The 18,880-nt window shown below is 39.7% G+C and overlaps 1 long non-coding RNA gene across 2 annotated transcripts in view; it reads left to right on the top strand.

Annotated features, from left to right (window-relative positions):
* The first annotated feature begins 689 nt into the window (after positions 1-689).
* Positions 690-18,880, top strand: part of LOC146693833 (uncharacterized) — a 48,721-nt gene continuing 30,530 nt past the window's right edge. For both annotated transcript variants that reach the window (XR_014923869.1, XR_014923868.1), the window contains exon 1: positions 690-2,258. This is a non-coding gene — a long non-coding RNA (uncharacterized LOC146693833). The remainder of the gene's footprint in view (positions 2,259-18,880) is intronic.

The raw sequence follows: 18,880 nt of genomic DNA on the forward strand, positions 1-18,880 counted from the left end.
TGTTTGCTTATTTATACTTATTGTTTGCAGATTAGACATTTGACACTCCTGTCTCCGATAAGCTGACAATAAGCCAGCTAAACTACAACAACAGCTGATCATAACCTAACATTATGCCAGCTAATGTTAGGCTCCAGAGGCCCCCAAATCACACTTTCACTCTGAAAAACACTGTTTTTATTCATTTTAAGTGCCTGTGTCCAGTAATGTTAGAGCCGCCTCAATGATGGTTCACTGTTTTAACTAACAGTGGCTAACAGCAACTAACTAACAGTGGCAAAAATAGCAGTACTTGCAAACAGAAACATTCAGAATATCCTTAACAACTCGCCCTACATATTCACAGCTGAGAATAAGAATGGACTGACAACCTACTACAAACATTATACATAAAAGATGGCCAGGGTGTTTGTCCCACCCCAGCCACCGTACCTAAGATTATGCACTTCAGTCTACACATTGTTACTTTAAAGAAATCAATATTCAGTGCTAAAATCATTAAATACACCTGCTAGTGTTTCCATTTAGTTCCTGCAATATTTTTACTTTTGTATGAAAAAATGCTGTTATTTCTGAAGCACAAGACACTACATTTTTAACACTTAGCAGGTACACAAAACAATAATTGGAATTTCTGAGTCTATCTTGCAAGTTTGTCTTGAAGCCAGAGAAGTTTTCTCTCTAATAACACACTTATTTCCTCGCCATTCTCCCCACAGAGAAAACTTGATGAGAAATAAGTCGAGTGTAGTATTACAGCCTCATCTAATGGAAACATTATTGGGATGTGATACAGCAGAAACAGCAGCATTCAGCAGCATTTCCAAGAATCCATTTCAAAGCTCAGTTTACTCCTAATCTAGAGATAATCCTTGTCAGTCAAGAGGCGCCCCATTCACCGAATGAGAGCATGACCAGTCATTGTTAATTTTTACAGCTTTATCATCTATTTATTGGAGAAGTCATGAGAATATTGTGACAATGATGAATAAAAAATCACAACTGAAGTCATATATTATGAACTAAGTCGAGTAGCTAAACTCATGACTTAGGGTAACAAGGCTAAACAAATATAAACACCTCCTAAAGGCTGCATGCTGGAAATGCATTTGCAGTAATAATTCCATAGAAAATATTTAACAAGAAGTTATTGAATAATGGTAAAACTGTCAAGCAGCTCTTCTTCACTGCTCCTTGTGTCTCCTTAAAAACATTTAAAATAAGCATAGCCTTACTGTAGACTGGATTTTTATATGCTGCATATTTGTAAATCATCCTAGCTGGAATAAGAGAGAGGTTGACAAAATGAAACAGGACTGTAGAAAGGTGGGGCATTGTGATTTTGAAAGTGTTTGTGTGGACGTGGACAGGATGTGAACAAAGTTACCCACAGTGTGTTCATGTGCATGTGCCTGGCTCCATGTCTGACTGTAAATCAGACATGGAGTGATGGCAAATTGTGCAGCCACACCATATGCAAGTTTAGCAGCTTCTGCTTCAGTATAGCGTACTGTTTAGTACACATCTATAGCTGTCAACAGACATGCACATATACTGTACACAATTTGACATCTAAAATTCTTCAGTGGCATGTCAGAACTATGGAAATATACAGTAAGTGTCCAGTATATTTGATCCTATACAGCTTTAAAGCTGTATAAAAATTAAACTTCTGCTTCAACGGATTTTGAAAGCTCACCAGTGGAAGTTATGGTTTCATGCTCCTCTATTCTTTATACCTACATACAACAATCAAACAAAGAAAAAAATGCCAGCTTTGTGCAGTGGCAAATGCCACAGCTGATTCTATTAGATCATTACCAACACATCCTATACTTTTTAGGAACTCCAAAGCAGTGCGATTACAAAATTACATGGAGCTCATGCATTTGCATTGCATTTATGGTTCAAGGTAAAGTTGACAATAACCTATTATCAAAATGAGACATAATAAAATATTATTTAAATCTGCAAAGAAATTAAATGAAATATAAAAATCTCCACTTTGAACTGGCGCAGCTTGCGACCTTGCTCAGGCCAGGCAAAGCTGCCATGGTCCCTCACTTGTTTTTCTTGTCTGCTATTTTTTTTCTTTCTTTTTTATCCCAAATGTTATCCCTCTGCCCTGTCCTATTGTTCCAGCGACACAGTGTGAACACAGGTTCTTGGATTCCCATTCAGTGAGGCGAAGGACAGCATTCCAACTCCTTGCCAAGACACCTTATCTGTGCCTGGCAGCCTGCAGACAGGAAAGAGCAGTAAGTGTGAGGGAGGGGGGGGTGGCTGGGGAGGGCAAAGGCTAGAGGGCACAAATGGAAAAATACAAAAAAATACTTGGTGGAAGATACACAGTACAGGTGAAAAATATAAAAAGAAAATATAAAGTTATATGCAGAAGTCCATGTTTGAATATTTGGATTGGTTTATTCAGCTTTGTTGCATTTGTTGCTGGATAAAATTAGACAGCAGATTACACATTAATGAAGCTAAGTGGAAGAAAAGATGAACAACATGTGCTGGCACAATGGCAAAGTATGGAGTAAGGGTGCAAAATACTGAGCTGAAACTTACACAGTTGTGAGGCAGCATACACACATACATGTACTGCGCTATAAGCAAAACAGCTGTCCCAGTGTCCTGTTCCACACTGCTTACATTAAAATCAATGACAATTGTACGTGTTCTGTAAGCTGGTGGACTGAACTAAAAGCACCATTCTTTAGGTTTGTTCTTGCTTTGGCAATTTCGAAACAATGTTGCTGCCAAGTGGTGACTTTTAAAAGGTAAATATCTTATTATAGGAACAAAAACAAGCTCTTGTTTGGCACTGGCATGATTCACTGGTTCCCTCTGTTTAAAAGTGATAGGGGGGATTTATTTGACTTTCCAATTCTGTGCTGATGTCTTCCTCTTGTTTGTTTTTCTTTGCTTTGTTGCTGAAGCATAACTTGACTTTAAATTGATTTTTAGGTGAGAACATTGAAAGTTCACAATTTTGCTTTAGCGCGAGCTTCGAATTGTTTAATTGTGTGTGTGTGTGTGCGTGTGTGTGTACATAGGTAACAAAGGACAAAAAAGGAAAAATCTTATTATTTTTGGTAAATAAAATGGCCTGTATTTATATAGCGCTTTACTAGTCCCTAAGGACCCCAAAGCGCTTTACATATCCAGTCACCTACATTGTAGCCACAGCCACCCTGGGGCGCACTGACAGAGGCGAGGCTGCCGGACACTGGCGCCACCGGGCCCTCTGACCACCACCAGTAGGCAACGGGTGAAGTGTCTTGCCCAAGGACACAACGACCGAGACTGTCCAAGCCGGGGCTCGAACCGGCAACCTTCCGATTACAAGGCGAACTCCCAACTCTTAAGCCACGATCGCCACGCGATAATTTCCATGAATTAAGGGGACCAGCTTTATGGATCACATGAAATAATTCAGATTCAATTTCCACATTAATATTGTATTTTTTATTGGAATTGCTGAAACTATCTGAAATTACCTGATGCAACTCACTACCAATTCTGGTTTTGATTTGCTCTCTGTTTGTTGTGCTGTGAGTAGTGAATTATGGATGCCAATCTGTGGCATCAAGACAAATCGTTTATTGCAAATCACACACCGGCTTACTGCATAATACTGTATACATTACTGTCTTGATCCACCGATTTCTTTAATTTTGTTTCCAGGGAGCCAGACCTTCTTATCATTTTTAAGGTGGCCCTGAAAATCAGTTCTCCAGTGTTTCTGAAGCTATTCCAGTGTGGTTTTTTTGTTGTTGTTTTTTTTATATTGGCTGCTTTTTTCATTCAGGAACTTTGAGGAATGTGTTTTTATTTGTTTGTTAACCCACTTAACTCTGACCTAGGATTCATTTAAGCATAGAAAATGAACTAAGGGATGATGACATAAAAGATAGCTTTTTTTTTTTTTTCTATTTTAAATTGCATCTTTAGGTTTTTGTTAATAGCAGTTTGTCGCAAAAATACAGTTTGTTTTTTCGAACATACTAAAAAAAGATGAAACAATTTGACAGAAAAGAGCACATACTGGGCAAGCATAACAGCTACAGCAAATGAAGAGTGTATGTAAGTCACATCCTTAAAAAACAGGAAATAAATCCAGCAAAAAGCTGACACGAGAACTAAGAGATGCATCTGGCCCTTCAGTTGATCCATCTACTGTTCACTGAAGCCTCATCAGAAATGGTCTCAGTGGAAGGTTGGCTGTCAAGAAGCCATTCTTAAGAAAGGGAAACATGCCAGATTACACAAGAACTGGACTCAAAATCAGTGGCAACATGTCTGATAGAGGGATATATCCAAATTTGTAATTTTTGGTCAATGTGTGCCGAGGAGGCCGTGAGAGACCTCCAACACTGTGTGTCTACAGCCATCTGTAACACACTGGAGTTTCTCTAATGGTTTTGGGGTACATTTGAGCCAAATTGATGGAATTATGAACACAGAAAAAAATATTGTCAGATTTTGATCCACCATGCCCTACCATCTGGAAAGTGTCTAATTGGCAACAGCTTAATGTTTCTGCATGACAATGATCCCAAACACACTGTCAATGCAGAAAAACATACCTGAATAGACAACACTACCGGTCAAGACTGGATTCTCCAGAGCAAGAATCTCAATGCGACTGAATCAGTGTGAGATCATCTTAACAGAAAATGGAACAGAAGGCAGCAAACATCCAAAGATTTGCTTTGGATGTCCTTCAGGAAGAATGAAGAACTATTCCTGAAGACTCTGAAGAAATTTTGCCTAAGAGAGTTCAAAAGGTCCCTTTTGTAAGACTTATTTGTAAGACCTACTTTATACTGGTACACATTCTGAACCACATGTCCAAATCATGGTAGAACTTCATGTATTTGAAAAAAAAAAAAGAAAGAAAATAAAGTATGAAATACAGTTACCTACTGAAGCTTGACTGCTTCATCTAGTGCATCATCCTAAGTGCAAAACTTCAATTAATGTCAGCGGACTGAGCTCTAGTTGCTCGATTGACATACTGTTCCTATTCCACTGTATGCTGTAGGCACACAGTTTAGAGAAGCACTGCAGGAAACTATCCACATTTTGAGTCACAGACATCCTTTGAGCTTACTGTATATCAAGGGCAGGAAGGCCATCAAAAGGCCTTAAGTAACCCCAGTGTTTCCCACTTGACAGTGGATATTCTGACTCAAATCCCTTCCCACACTAATGTGAACTACATCCTCAGGAAATGTTTCAGTAATAATAAAAAATGAAGTGAAACAACATAAATAGCATATTTTGTTTTGTTTTTGCTTTGTTTTGTTTTCTCTGGAGTAAGCTGAAAGACATAATCTGGAACAACACTGTAGTGTTTTTTTCTTCCCCTGTGATTTTTCAGGTGTTCCATTTATCCATCTATTGATGATTACCTATTAAGTTTCCCATGCCACCCGAGCACAGGGATGGTGTGTTGCAAAAACTCTGAAGTTAATATACTGAGTCAAAAACTAGAACTGTCACATAAGATTTATCATTCATATTTATATGTTAGTGATTAACAACACTGCAGTTAGGGCTGCAATCATTATTACTTTTTTATTTATGTGTTCATGTGCATGTGTTAAATTCATAAAGGGAAAAAACAGAGTGAGAAGAGAGAAAGAAAACAGGTTTGAGAATCATTAAAGAGCCAGAGAGTGTGATGGTGAAATCTAGTATCCAGCTGGTTTTGCACCATCTGCTGTGCTAATGCACTGATACATCATTATGCAAGTGCGACGAAAATAATTATGAACCTCAAACACTCCATTTGTAGTTACTGCAAACGTCCACTAGATGACAGTCATGTTCCTTTAATGCTCTCTGCTTCAAAGAAAAAAAATGACTTGAAAGATGGGCTGAAAAGAAAAACTGTGTGTGTGTGTGTGTGTGTGTGTGTGTGTGTGTGTGTGTGTGTGTGAGACAGAGAGAGAGGGAGACTGTTTTAGATGGTCCTGCAGTATGGTATGTTGATTGCACATGGCTCTTTAAAATTTTCAGTTTATTGCTGTTTAATTTCTTCTCGTAGTTTTTTTTTTTTCCTGTTGTTGTTGTTTCATTGCTTTTTTCCGTTAGATCGGAGTTTCACCAAACAGTATCAAAGACCTGAGCTCTGAATAACACATAAACACTACTGTTTGAACCCAGTCTGCTTAAGCTCTGGTTCTTGTGTAACAGAGGTGTCCAACTCCAGTCCTTGGGAGCTACTGTCCTGCAGCTTTTAGATGCATCCCTACTCCAAGACAGCTGAATCAAATGGTTGGATTACCTCTTCAGCATGCCATCAAGTTTGGGAAGAGCCTGATAACAAACCATTCATTTGATTCAGGTTTGTCGGAACAAGATGCATCTAAAAGCTGAAGGACAGTAGCTCTCGAGGATTGGAGTTTGACACCCCTGACGTATAAGTTTACTAGCAGTTTGCCCAACAGTGTGACACTACTGGTAACAAGTTTTATTTGTTTTGTTTTTTTGCTTAAAACTCTGAGGCTCTAAAGGCACTTGTGCTCAAATTAAATTGTGCAATCTTTAACTCTGTAATTACTCAACTTACTTAAGGTATTACAGGGAAATAAGTTCGATTTTTAAATCACCTTTTAGAATGACTTTATTCAATCAGTTCATCTGACAACAGAGCTCAGAGCAGGTAGAAGGGGCATCCAGCCAGCAGACTGCAAACGTGCTCTCTCTGCTCAACCATAAGTTCCGTTATAGGAGTAACTGTGGTTCAGCGGTGGTACCATGCTGGCAGTCCATGAGCAGCTATGGACTGCCAGTTGTCAAATGGGGTCAGTGTCAAAAAAGATGTGGTACAGTCGGTCTGTGGGACACAGACTCATACTCGTGCTGTCGTTGGCCTGTTAGCCAGCCATTTGTTGTCAAATTTAAAGAAAAGAAGAGAAACCTTACATTAGAAACAATGAAGTATCCACTGCAGCCAATGTTCATGCTGTATATATTTATTTTTGATGGGGTTTTTTTCACACTTCTCCCATTCCCAGTAAACTCTGCTGTCACTTCCTTTCCTGGTTTGGCCCACTAGTCGACCAATCACAGTTTACATTATTTTGGCATCATGCAATTTGCATTTGGAATTTTGGAGGACTCCACGGGAGCGTATTTGTGCTGGTTGAAAACTCTTCGCTGTATGCAAACACATATGCACATTTGTGAATGAAGAATTACATGAAAACTGTGAATGGATCAAAGAGAAACACGTTGCAAAGCACTCTGTAGAACACTGAAGGTTAGAAAGTCTGATAAAATTATCCTTTCTTATCAGACAGGATGAGTTAAGATCAGATAGGTTTTAGGAAAGTAGGGGTCAATGCTGCATATTTGCCATTTCCTTTGCTTCCCTCTGTCCTTCCTTCCTTCCTTCCTTCCTTCCTTCCTTCCTTCCTTCCTTCCTTCTTTGCTTCCTTCCTTCCTTCCTTCCTTTCACACTTTCTCTTACCCTGCTGCTCTTTCTCTCAGTGGGACCTCGTGCAGACTCTACCCAAACACTGCCCCGTTGTTTAGGGCTGGGCAAGCTCTCTGCCTGACCACTCCCTGGACCTAATCGCCTCAGAGTTCTTTCCAAATTGCAATTACTGATAAACAGAGTTGGCTGATGGGGACAAGTGATTGTGCAGGCCATAGCTGGCAGTATCTGGCATCAGCCTAATTGTCACAAACAATTTGTCTCATTTCTTTACTCTTGCTATGATTCCACTGAGCACACTTGGGGAGCAAACCAGTTATGAGTATGCTCATTTGGGACTACTTTGAAGTGTTCTCTAGTGTTTCTCAAGAATCCCCCCCCACCCCGCCCAATCTTAGCAGTCTGCGTTCTGGGATTGTGTTTAAACAGAGTCCATTTAGAGTTATTTTGATTCATCATCGGAGATGGAGGGGAAAATATTTAGTGAGCAAGACACAAAATGTAATGTCCGCGCTTGTTTCCCTTGGATTCTGCATGCAAACTCTTTTCATTTCACTAAATAAATAAGTTTCATTTATGCATTTTCATCATGGAAAAAGAAATTTACATTCCTGCCAGTGAATGACTGCACATCTGGGAACTCAGTGAAACTTTATCCTATTATACGCTCTCACCCATCCCTGATCAGGTAAGTTCCTCGCTAAAGGGTAAATGCCAATGGGTACATTGCCATGACTCAAGAATTTTTCCTACTGCCAGGCTAAACCGACAACATTCAGTCACAAACCCGTTGTTCAGCCTTTTAAACTGCCATGATCCTCTATTTAGAATTATATGAGCCCCGCAGTTTCACAAGGCCCTGTTTTCCCCAGATGTGAATTTAAACAAGTATGCAACATGAGAGTTAAATGTGGCTTTCAGAGTTAGTACTGGTGCACATATTCTTGAGGTAAATGTTTTTTTAAAAAGGGAACAAAAACCTTTCAGCATGTCTTTCTAGGTATGTTGTGGGTGGGTGCATATGTGTAAGTGAGTGATGGGCTGAAGATGATTAAAGGGAGGAAGTCATGACCTTGTTTGCTCCTCTTCCCTCCTGAGTTATAACCTCAGCCAAGCCCAAATCATTCCTGTGCAGAAAAGAAAGAGGAAATGACCCAACTCAAAAAGGAAGTGCTGCAAGGTGACCAGTAGCAGTCTACGGGTAGGTGGGGATGGTATGCTCACATTGTTGTGTGTGTGCGCACATGTGGCAGAGAGCCCTTGATTTGTGTTGGCCCACCTTTGGTTCTGCTAAACCACTGTTTCAGCAGTTTGGGGCAGGAAACAGCTGTGGAGAGTGAGGCTAAGGTAACAGTCTGCACACAGCCGTTTGAGGGTTTTCAGTGCACTGCTCGCCAATATCAATCAAATTGCATGAAGCTTAGCTTTTACTGAGCTGGAAACCCACAGAATTTTAGCACATTCACACAGACACAGGCTTCAGCACACTGTCAGTAATGCTAGAGTATAAGATGATGGTTGAATTTTTTATTTTTTTTTTGGAAAGTCATCGTTTTCATCTTAGCGAGTGAAAAATTGGCACTGATGTTTTATTTATGTATTCGTGTCATGTTTTGAAGTTGAGAGCCTCCTGAACGAGCACCCAAGCATCCATATCGAGCAGATGAAGAGTAAAAGTAACATGAGGATAAATGCAGACTTTAGTGACACAAGGACAGAGTCATCGGAATATTTTGAGCTTCACAGCTTGCGAGGAAGACGTGTCACTTTATGGGTAAATTAGTCACACCCCTCGCACAGCCAGCCACATCACCACAATCAACTGGGTGGCTTTTCTGTGGAATTTTGGCCTTGACAGTTAACATGTCTGCCACTAATGAAAACCATAATTTTGTACTGCTGTGTGTGTGTGCATATATATATATGTATATATATATATATATATATATATATATATATATATATAATGGATCTGTATGAAATGGATGTAGACAATATAGACATTTGCCATTTTCTCCTGAAGCATAGCCTGAAGCTATTTTTATTTGTATTCCCATGTATTTCTACCTGTAGCTAGTCCCTGCCAAAACAGTGGCATTTGGGGTATGCAAGTCCCCAGAGCTTGCTGTCAGCTCTGTCAGGTTAGGGTGAAATACGAGACTTGAATCAAGCCTGTAGGCAGCTCAAGCATTCACAGATGGTCTAGTAACAAAATAATCAAAACAGGCTCAGCTGTCTTGGTCCAGTGTTATTCTGAATGATTAAATGATATTAAAGTGAGAGATTCTTTTTGCTGCAATGTACTTTATGGATTCTAATTACATTTTCAAAGCCCTTGCCTGTCATTGACCTTCTGTATACAGGAGTTGCACAAACACAGCATTTTGGGATCCAACTTGAAAAAAGGCAGTGACACAGTTAGACCCAAACAAAACGTTAGATAATCTCATTCAAACACTAGGTGGCTTATATGCCTTCCTGACAAATTTGCAAAAAATTAAAGCTTGTTAGAATAATAAAAACTTTCATTTTAGCCTTATAATCAGAATCAGATTAATAATTGATTTAATAATCCCAGAGGAAATTATGTGGTCACAGTTGCTTCAAGATAATAAAACCAGTCACCAACTTCACAAATTTAAATATTACAACATATTACAAAATATAAAAAATTGCTCTAGTAAATACAAATAACTCTAATTATAAATATCCCAGTATACTGCACAAAATTAAAATACATATAGTTGGAACTAATGATATGAAAAGAGGGACATCTTTTCATGTCATATTATATAAGCTGAATCCATGTTCGTTTGCCTCTATCAATAAATCACTGCACCCATTTCCCATTTTTCAAACAAAAGAAAAGGAAACCAATGGTGGTTGAAGACTTTTACACAGTACTATATGTCTTATGCATCTAATATGAGTGACCTCGCAGTCAAGCAAGATTGTGCACTTGCTCATAAGCTCACAACTCAGGTCAAGTGAGTTGCTGTCCTGCTGGTTATGACCAGCAGCAGGACGTGGTTAACCACATGAATGCATTTTCAGTCATAATGTGCCTCTCATGAGGTGCAGCCTCTTCAGATGTAGAAACACTATATGTAATTTAGCCAATATCATTTCAGAAATCACTGATGATCCATCTGTTCTGTTCTTTACATATTACGATGTGTTTTGTTTTTTAAAAGTGTGTTCAACCCAAAGACTGGTTGACTTGGCATCTTTTCCCATGTCCATGACCTCCATGTAGTCCTTGTAAAGCTGATGCAACAAAAAGGAGACTCATGACCCCATGAAGCAACCAGGCAAAACACTTCATAATCCCTTTAAAATCCATTAACTCAGACTTGCTTTGTGTTCCAGTATTCCTTCAACACTCTATTTACATGTGTATAAAAGACATTTTCCTATTAACTTCATTATGAGTTCTTTTCTTGAGCTCAACATACATACATAACTGTGCAGCTACTTTTCATCTCCCCGAGCAAAGCCGAGCAGAGACCTCCGCTGCTTGTCATCTGGATGGGTGGCATCTTGTCTTCTGAAGATCTGAAAGTTATGTTAGAAAGATTGGATTTGACAGAGCGATGCCTCATTCATGGTTCAGCTCAAATAAAATGATGATTTAATCTCTAACAAAGAGATTTTAAATAAATATTTTGCTCATTTTTACATTACCTCCATTATTGATCAAGTGTCAGTTCAAGCACAGTTTGAGACTTAAAAAATAAGTTAAACCTTTAAAATAAAAACATGAATAACATAGCAGCTCCCTATTTATGATGACTCCTTTTTTGTCACAAACCATTTGTTTTACCAAGCTGAAGGACAGAAACAGAGGAAATAACTTCAGTTTTTGCACGTTAAAAAGGAAGAGGTGTCGTTTCCCAAGTTTTGTTACCATGTGGCTGTTTGTTGTTGTTTGTAGCTTTTGTTTTTTCAGAGAAAAGGGGCACTGTTCCTCAAAATCTGTTAACAAACAGTTCATCTGTAGCATTTTTAATAATCATCTGACTTTAACTTAAAGCAGCTGTAAGTGGTATTTATAGAATGATCTAAAATTTCATTGTATCTGTTATGCAGCTGCTGGGAGTACATCTGGCAAGCAGCCTGCTATACCTTGGAAGCATAATTCTCTCTCTCTCTCACACACACACACACACACAAACACACACACACGCACGCACGCACACACACACACACACACACACACACACACACACACACACACACACACACACACACACACTGGCTCTCTTCATGCTTCTCTGTCCTTTGTTTTTCCAAAAAAACAAAGTTTTCCCTGAATGTAACCTGGAAACAAAATAAAGTATATGGCAATGATAATGCCAGAACTTGCAAACTCATCTGGAATATGAAGCTAGAGTAAAAAGCTTTCTGAAGGAAAAAAAAATCATAGGAGTGAAGCAGAAAACGACAAGCAACTAGCACTTTTAACGGTGTGGCACAGCCTTCTGTTCAGTAGTCTTACTTTAACTATTCTTAATGTTTATATTTTATACATTGATCAGCCACAACATTAAAACAACAAAAAATAGCATACCGAAGACCAGTGCTATTGATCTACTTGTGACCATGCAGTGTTTCATTGCCTATCCCCTAAACACCCACCCACAAAATAACCCTACAACAGGCTTCTATATGGCTTGTGGAGAGTCTCAGATGTTGACTCAGCCTTCAAAAACACCCTAGATTAACATTTCCCTCAGCATCCATGGGATGCACCAGAACAAGACTCATCCATGGAGGCCATAACCTGAAACCCACACGACCCAAACAATCCACTGCCAACATCCCAATGCCAGGGCTACAAGACACCCTCAAACCTCCTATGCCCATAGTCTGACGGGTCAGAGTTGTGTTTGCCGAAAGATGGGGACCTACTGTACAGCATATTAGGCAAGTGGTTTCAATACTGTAGCTAATCGGTATGACCTGTTATTTAGTTCATAGCAAGAACATACTGAGTACATTTAAATCCTTGTATATGTTCTGTCATGAGAGCAGACACTCTAAAGAGCTTTTTCAAAAAAGTGTGTCCAAGTTGTAAATTATATGGCTGGGCTTGGTTTCTAAACTCTCCTGTGGGCCTCTATCACATTTTTATGGATTACAGTTCCTTAAAGTGAAATTCCATGCAAAGCAGAATTCAGACCAGCCATGGTAGACAATTCAGCCTTGAATGGTAGATAATGTGAAAATATAGGCGGACATAACAAATAAGCGATTCCCCTGGGCTTTAGGCTGAATATGTAAACGTCAATCATTGCAGTTATAGTCGTTTTTATTTTTTGAAAATAGTCTTTTGAGAATTTCTGTGTGTGCTTTTCATCCAAAACTAAATCCGAGGTCGACCACAGTACAACCACCCGATATTGTCTGCTTCCAGTGTCTTGTTCAATGTTCCTTCTGCAGGGTGAATGTTTGCTGTCTTAAATCCCACACAGTGTTTGTGGATTCAGTCTTTTACTGATGATTACATAGTTTATTGAAGTTATCACAGATTTTTTTTTTTTTTTTTTGGGGGGGGGGGGGGGGGGGGTTGTAAGTCTTACTTTTATCTGCCTTTGGAAGATGTGTTATCTTTGATTGAGCTCGATTTTCTCATTTCGCCAGCTATAAACAAGGTAAAGATAAAACAAACATAAGTGCTTTCTGGGGTGGGGTGTATATCACACACATACCAACATATATTCATATCGGTGTATAGAGAAAGTCTACACAGCCATTCTGTTCTCTATAGTCTAAAGTGATAAAAAAAAAGAAAAGAAAAAACAGTGCCTGGACACTCATAAATAACAACAACAGCAACAACACACACATATGGAAACACAGCATACCAAATAGGTCTGATTTTACAGTCTGTTGTGTATTTAGTGAAGAGTATTTGGTTGAATCCCCATAAAGTCACGCTACACCCTGCTCTGTGGGATGCCACTCCCTTCTAATAGGGCTCCCTCTGGACAAAACCATTACAGAAGAGCCTCAGACACATTTATATAATGAATGTATATTAATTGGCAAATGGGGGTGGGGGGTGTTCAGGATGTAAAATTCTTCCACTTTATTTCAATTCAAATAATAATAATTCAAATAATTCAAAATCTTTATCCTCTTGGTGGTATGTGCAGAGCAGTGTAACATGGTCCTCATGTGCGGCTCATTGACAGTGTGGTTTAGGCTTTGGCTTTCTGTTATTCAAGCAATAGTTTCAGTTTTGTTGTGAGGTTTTAGTGACTCTTTTGACTCAATTTGCTTTGGTAACAGACGTTTATGTTTGCGTCGCTTTGAATCTCTGTTAAACATTTCCTTTTTTGTTAATTAGGCAGTTATTTTTGTCAGACACCCTCTGATTCATTGTCGACTTATCTGCAGAGGGCTGTGACAGAGCTTCTGAAGAATGTACCCTGAATTTTTGAACACGTGGCCCTGTCTGACTTTGTTGAGTGTTAGCATGGCATGTTCCAGTGACTTGCACATTTGGACCTCGCTGGATCGCAGTCTGTTTCTGTTGGAGGACTGGGCCACATATTTGAGCCACATGTGTGTTTGAGACAGAAACCCAAATGAAATACACATTGGGACGCAGAAGTGCTGCGCATGCAGTTGCATTCCTGGAAGCTGGCTCGCAGGCTGACAAAAGAGGGAATGACTGTCACGGCTGAAACGGTATACCAGGAATTATCTGATGGACACTTTATTGTTATCGTTTTATTCCCTTTTAAAGGGTTTGGAACATTTGCTACTGTGTCTGTTTTTCATGTCTTGCTGCAGTAACCCTTATTTCTTGACAGAGGGCAGCAGTAAGCCATTAAAAAACCAGAAGAAGAAGTAAAAGTGCTTCTCTTTGGTCTCTTACCAGAGCCGCATGCCAAAGACAAGCCATGAACTTAAGCTGATCACACTCTTCCTAATTTGTCCAATTTAAGCTTGTTTGATTCATTGTTGAAAACTGTCTGTCTAAGGGGAGCCAAACCATCATTTGCTCCATCTCCAAAGCATAGTTGAAAGTCTGCCAGCCATATTTGGTGGTTGCCTGCACATTACTGCATTGAAACAATATGTCAGTTTGGAGCATGACTTAATTTGAGCAATAAGCAAATATGCCGGGTAAACCATCCTGATGTTGTGCAACAAAATGCATGACAAGGGGAGTATCAGGGAGTTAAAAGTCACCATCAACTTCTTGTCATAACGTTTTTTTCTCTCTAATCTTTGGGACTGTTGTGTTGGCCTTTTGAGAATTTTTTTTATTACTTCAGCATTCCATATAAGAGATTCTAATGGTCCTTATGTGTCCCATTAAGACTTTACACCATCCCATAGAACCAAACTGGGAAAGTCATTTTCTCTGTGACAACCTGCAGTAGAAGTTCTTAGGTTTCCTTCTCTTAAACTCATGAAAACGCATTAACTCACAGCTTGACTTATAGTTCATGTCATGCACTCTTGATTCAAAATGCTCCGGCTGCTGTCAGTTAAAAAAACCTTCAAACTCGAACAGTTTCAGTTTTAGTGGAAGCTTGGGCAAGTATGAAAGCGGTTGTGCGTGGAGTGTAATTGAACTCCGTGGAAATTTTTCTGGGTTTTTGCAAAATCTGAAGAGAAAAAAAAAATCAAGATAACACATAAGTAGATAGCGGGACACTACTATGATATGTGTTACAGTGCGGTCTAATGGAAAAATGTTTTATCTCAACATTTCATTCTGAGCTCAGCGTCCTTGCTGACCTGCTGTGTAACTAATAATGTTTTTGATCAAGATGAATATTGTTTGCCTTGTTGGGTAAGACAGAGGGAGGGCAGAACATTAAAATACTGACCGTACTTGATGGTGTCCCCCAAGGCTCCTTTGAGAAGCATAGCTTGTCTTCATAAACAGAGGTTACTGTGGCACAAAGGGGGGTTTCATTCCTACAAGGGTTCATGTACTTGAGCTTGGCATTTTTTCATATTTACATTGGTTGATAGTCTCAGTAGATCTGTTTATGATATTTCCCTCCTCGCTGTTTGTTTGTACTTCTTTCTTCTCAGCTTTTGCGATCTCTCTCTCCTCCATGTCCCTCCCTCTTTCACATTCTCTTTTTATCTCTTTCTTCTCTCAGTGTTATATCCTGAATAGTGGGTTTCTATTTTTTTTTCTCTCTCAAAGGCTTGCGTCATTATTCTCTGTCATTTAACTACATTTCACATGATATTCATTGTCTAAAACTTGATTTGTGTTGCCCTATCAGGACACATTTGTATTCCAGGTCCACAGAAGAGGGCTTTGTACAGAAAATATGGAAAAAAAGAGGCTACCTGTTTTGACAGCAGTTCAGATATGTGGCAAACACGTAGCTGGTGAACTGAGCAGCGACAAAAACCAGACTGTTTGTGATTGCCGCAGCAAATCTATTTCTCCTGGAAAGCCTAGTAGAGAAAAAAAACGGGCCACAAAATTTTGAAGCACAACCGTTTTCACTGCACTCAGTTTACTTTTAACTGTTTCACGCCGTCTGTCTCACACCTGGTTGCTGGGCACGGCACTGAACAGAGCGCGCTCTGTTCTGTCGCTAGAAAAAAATCTGCCGAGCCATACGGAAAATAAATCAGCTCCACGTTCATTAAACAAAAAAAGCTGTGGGCAGATTTATTTCATTATTGAGACACTCTCAGTTTAGTCCCCCCTCCCCGTGTACAGCAATTTAACTCTCAAAGGTATTCCTCCACCTCATTCCTTTTGGCTCCTTGTGGAGCTACTGGCAATGTCCACGCTACTCTGGTGGATCCTCTTCAAAGTAAACCAGTGTATTGGTTATGGGTCTCCACCCTTGTTGCTATCTCTTAAGCTGTGGTTTGTGAGGTGCTGTAAAAAAGGGGAAAAAAATACTAGCCCAGATACCCAAATTGCTGCATAATGAACCCGTGAAATATCCCCCACCGGGAGAGCCTAGGCTCTCTGAAACAACACAGACAAACCTGCACAAATATGCTGCTCTGTTTATGGAGAGGCAAAGCGCTCATGGAAATAATCGGCCTATTAGGGTCAGATATTTCAAAGTGTGCTATCTGTTTTCCCTCTTTACCCTCAGCTATGATCTTTGATGCAATTCCCACACCCAGTCTTAGAGTCGTTTGTGATAAAAATCCATCACTAGCTAATTTTCTGCCTATCTCTCTTTTCTTTTTTTTTTCTTTCCTTCTGCCTATCTCTCCTGCATGTGGAACAGGTATCTAAAGTGTTGATTTGTTATCATTCTGACTTCGCAATGCTGGTGCACACTGAGGTCACAGAGCAGGGAAACTGTGAAACCACAGCGCCCAAATCTGACATTCATGCGAAAATAAACATGGTGGCATGTCGGTTTCATTTAAGGTCTTGTGAGATTATGCTGATTTTGATTTTCACTCCCTTTCCTTTTTGAAACTTTTAGATAATAGCGTGCAGCTAGTAAGTCATGAAAGCAGCAATTAAGAGCAGTAAATAGCAGAAGTAGGTTGGCTCATTGTTGTTACAGGAATATAACTGTGGTCTCTGAAAAGAATCACCTGCTTTGCGCACATGAAAAGGTGCCCTGCACGACCTTCCAGCTAAAAAAAGAAAAAAGAGAAAAAAAATCTTAGCCACTACCAGCTCCATCCTCTCAGGATCCACTGAGGAAGGAAGCATGTCAGGCTACCTTAGTGCCCCATGAGCTATGCAGCACCATCTCCTGCAGGGACATTGGTTATTTTTGGACTGAAGGCGGATCGTGTTACGACTACGAGAAGACCCCTCAGACAGGAAATCACCCAGCACGCCACCTAGCTGCTCCCACATTCTTGGCCGTCAGCCTGACTGAATGGTGCTTCAGCATGCAGATGGTGATGAGAGAGGAAAACCCATAAGAGCAAGAGAGCCATCTTCTTTTCAGCTACAAATGACCTCTTGCTCACTCAAGTCTCAGCCCTGTATGATAAAAATGTATATCGCCACACCCAGTTTGCTAAGGGCGTGCAATGCTTTAGTACCTTTCTAGATGGTATATTGTAGAAATGCAGAAATGATGCCATTATCATACAATTTTTGCATTTCTGAGTCCAGCAAGAGGAAAAGACAACATGGCGCATGGTTACTAATCAGCTTACATCTGGTTATTTAAAATTGGCATTTGAATCAGTATTTTTTTTCTTGTGTATTTTTGTTATTCATATGTGGCCTAATATGTGGCCTCCATAATATGACAGGTGGTATAAGTAGCATTATGCTAATCCGTTTTTGCTTACATAGCATCATAGATAAGCATGGCTAATGTTTCAGCAGTTTTCTGAGGCAGGCTTATGCTTACGCAAACTCTCTTTTAATCCCACAATGGTTTACAAAGGTGAAAGCAAGATTAGATCAAGCTTCTACACTGTTGAAATATTTCTTGCATCATTATCATAACCAAGCAAAAGCCTGCGCAACGAAGTCATGCGTTGTGCTATTTGTTTCATATGAACATTCCTGGGGTTAGCTGAAAAACCACCAAGTTATTATGTGGGAAATATCAAAGGCTGTGTGGCCACCAAGGCTGAAGTGAAGAGCGTGGGAGGTTTGTGACATACCCCCCGATTTCTTTCCATCTGCCCACCAAAAACATTTGTGTACTGCATTTGTGTGCGTGTGAGTGTAGTTAGTATGCATGACTGTGTGTGTCTAATGAGACTGTTTGCCTGCTCTGCTGTGGACTTCCACTTAATTTCAATGAAGCCAAAAGAAATGGAAAAAAAAACCCAACTCATCTCCTCCAGGACAGTTGTTAACAGTCATGTAAATTTTATGAAACTTGTGCCTATGCTAAAATTTACTCTTGAAAGTGGCCACATTGTCATTTTTTTCATACAACATAATGTTTACCCGACTCACACCCTAAGACTGTACATGAATGATGGTCATATCCACCGTAATAACACCCACTGGTTCATTTGCTGTCATCTTGGTGTGTTTCTCGAGCCAGACATGGCCATGTTTGGAGAAGAAGATAATGTGAGTTATGAGTTCATGCTAACATTAGCAAGCTGCAACTAAAGACTGTATGGGTGCATTGCATATACACAGTTACCTGCTAATTAGTCCTCATCAAGATGCAAATAAAGAACAAATGTTAATGCCTGAAATTCTAGAGTCCACAGAGTTAACCAGCCTCAAGTGAACAGACAGAGCATGAAAAAGGCAGGGCGACGTGGCTAACACAACTTCAGCCCTTAATAAACATCTGCAAAGACAGCATGCTAGCACAAAGCTAGCCAACCCTAGTCGAGAAGCCAGAGAACAAAAGCAGTGAAGAGCACTCAGGCTTGCAGCTACAGTGCTGCAAGCCACCATTTCTATCTGCACATGTTTCTACAGTAGAATAACTTGCTTTGAAGTCTTGATTTGTGTCAGTGTGTGAGACT

The sequence above is a fragment of the Copadichromis virginalis genome, linkage group LG14, assembly GCF_057382275.1.
Source record: "Copadichromis virginalis isolate Kocher_CV1m ecotype Utaka linkage group LG14, C_Virginalis_male_GT1.1, whole genome shotgun sequence".
Classification (NCBI taxonomy): domain Eukaryota; kingdom Metazoa; phylum Chordata; class Actinopteri; order Cichliformes; family Cichlidae; genus Copadichromis; species Copadichromis virginalis.